General features: G+C 34.0%; 1 long non-coding RNA gene across 1 annotated transcript; it reads right to left on the bottom strand.

Annotated features, from left to right (window-relative positions):
- Positions 1 to 1,283: 1,283 nt before the first annotated feature.
- On the bottom strand, positions 1,284 to 1,822 carry LOC133874919 (uncharacterized). The gene is made up of 3 exons (XR_009901407.1): positions 1,724 to 1,822; positions 1,564 to 1,629; positions 1,284 to 1,391 (listed from the first exon to the last, which is right to left on the bottom strand). It is a non-coding gene; the product is annotated as an uncharacterized LOC133874919 (long non-coding RNA).
- Positions 1,823 to 2,927: the final 1,105 nt, after the last annotated feature.

The following is a 2,927-nucleotide window of genomic DNA, read 5'->3' as shown; positions in this document are numbered from 1 at the left end:
GGTCCGGAGGTTTGATGTTGAAACATAATGTCTCATTTACAAATGCGTCCGAGTGCCACCCGCAGAAAATTTTTAAAACCCTAGCCGACTGAACTTAAAAAGCCATGTTTTCTACTAATATATTTAAGCCACATAACCCATGACTTCCAAGAGACTATTTAGGGAGGCTATTTCTCAATTGTTTTGGAGAAGTTCTTCTATGTTCTTGAGCCTAAAACGGTGCCAAACCTTCTCCTTCATGTGCTAAGAGAGAAAATTCATCCTATGTGCTTACAATAACAATTCTCTTAGAGTTTTTGTTCAAAGCACACCAAATCACACATCTCAAACCTTCAGCCGATTGAAGTTCGGGTAAAGGAGATCAAGATTCAAGAAGAAGAATTGCTATAAGGTTTTGGAGCTATTGCGGTAGGAGGGAAGTGGGTCGCTTGTCTGGTGCAAGGGAAGGGTCAATTAGAAAAGTTTTGTAAGTGTTAACTGCTTACACAATTGAATTCTTTTTAGTGGATTGATTTCCCCAAAATGTTTTACCTATGAAGAGTTTTTCAAAAGGTTTTACTTTATCAATAAAAATATGGTATTGATTGTGTGAATGCCTCGCTTATATTTTTTGTGGTTTGATATTGTGATATATTATACTGCATAAACTTTTAATTGGATATTTATTGTTACACATCACCTATTCACCCCCTTTAAGTGATTACTTTGGGGTCAAAACCATTTTTTACAATCCATAGAGCAATCAACTTGCATACCCCAAATGGAATATCAATTCAAGGAGTAAGTCAATCAAATTCTATTTTGATAGTCCAAGTGAGAGCCAATGTGATGGATCTAGGGCTAGCAAAACGGGTCAGCCGACACAACCCATTTACGACCCGTTAAGACTCGCGACCTGTTTAGCCTAGACCCAGACACGACCCGTTTATATTAACGGGTCGGGGCTCCAGACACGACACGGCACGATAATTTCACGGGTCATCCGACACGACCTGTGAGACCCGTTTAACATAATGGGTCGAATCGGGTCAACACGACCCGTTTGACCCGTTTAGCTTAAATTTTTTTTATATTTTATATTTTATATTTTATTTTTAAAAAATATATATATTATTATTATTGTTTTGGGGGGTTTTTTGTTGGTATTTAAATGAAATAATAATAATTTTAGTAATTCATCTTTAAACTCCTACTCCTAGTCTCCTAGTAGGCTAGCACCAAATCACTTAATATGTTTAATTGTCTAATCAAATAACAAAAAAAAAAAAAAAAAAACACTACATCATCATTACAAATTTACAAATACAACAAACTGCATTATAATTGTCCATCAAATTGAGTCCAACGCATGTTAGTTTGACATGCCCATCTTTGTCATTCAACTCCAATACCTAAAGGAAAAAAACAGAATAATTACATTGTGAGGTGAAAAAGTTTAAGATGTCAACTAACATCATTTACTTTCTACAATTCAATATCAATCTAACAGATTGTACCATTCTGCCTCACAAGCTAAAATACAAACAGTAACATAAGAACAAAAGAAAAAATAAGGGATCTCACAGGAACTGCTACTATCCAATGTCAAAACATCCTCTTTTTCGTTATCCACCTTCATTGAAGTTTGTTCTATATCAAAAGATAAAAGAAATTAATTTCATTAAAATAAGATGAAAAAATACAAATAAATGAAGAAATTAAATATGCAAATAACTTTTATTACCTTGCTCTCCATATAACCAATTTCTAGTGCAAACCAATGCCGCAACAATATCAGGCTTGAGTGAACTCCTATATTGATCAATCACACGTCCACCAATACTAAAAGTGGATTCTGAAGCAATAGTAGAAATAAGAATACTCAAAACATCACGAGCCATGACAGCTACTTCAGGATAACGAAATTCATTTCCTTTTCAAAATAAAAGGATGTCAAATGTCGTGTTCTTCTCCAAATACTTGGGTTCATCCAAATAAAGTTTCAATTGAGTCTTTTGTGCATCAGGATCGACTCCATCAAATGCTAGAAAATTCTACATAAAAATAGATAAAATAAACATAAAATATTATTTAAGAATTTAAGAATCTAAGAATATATATATATATATATTTGTTTGTGTTTTCACTGTTTTGATTCTTTTGAGTTTTGAATCTTTTGTTTTCAACTTTTCACTTTTCAAATCATTCCCCCCAATTTGACAATTTCCCATTAGGCCATTCTCCCTTTTTTTTTTAAAACCCAAAAAAGAAATAAGAAAAAAAAAGAAGAGAAGAAGTTAATCGTGTCTGGCGGGTCACCCGCGGGCGACCCGCGACCCGACACGCCAAACCAAGATAAACGGGTAGACCCGTTTATGACCCAAATCCGTTTAAGGTAGACCAAAACCCGCTAATTTCGTGTCGTGTTCGTGTCGGGTTATCGGGTCGTGTCAAAATTGCCAGCCCTAGATGGATCCACGAACAAGCATCTCCTGCTGCAACTAGTGCTTTATGAAATGGGTTGTAAGGTCACCATTAAATTTGAATGGAATGAACCTCCAATGGGCTTAATGTGTAGTATTTAGAGTAAAACCTTTATTCTTTTTTTTTTTTTTTTTCTCCTCTCATGAAAAGTTATATTCAGCCTGTAGACTACAATAATATCCATAAAATAACAATTTTTTTTTTTTTTTTTGTTTTCCCCATTGATGAGATAGAGCATAATATATATTTAGAGTAAAACCTTTATTTATATATTTATTTATTTATTTTATATTCAGCCTGTAGACTATACAATAATATCCATAAAATAACCTCTCTTTTTTTCCCCATTGATGAGATAGAGCATAACCTTGAAGTTTTGAATGAAGCTTGTAATGGGCCTAGCCCAACATGTCCTCAAAAGTGGGCTTGGTTAAGAGTGGGACCAAATAAAATGGAATTTTAAG

The sequence above is a fragment of the Alnus glutinosa genome, chromosome 8 (genome assembly GCF_958979055.1).
Source record: "Alnus glutinosa chromosome 8, dhAlnGlut1.1, whole genome shotgun sequence".
Classification (NCBI taxonomy): domain Eukaryota; kingdom Viridiplantae; phylum Streptophyta; class Magnoliopsida; order Fagales; family Betulaceae; genus Alnus; species Alnus glutinosa.
The sequence above is the reverse complement of the archived record's forward strand: the minus strand, read 5'-3'. Positions and strand labels throughout refer to the sequence as shown.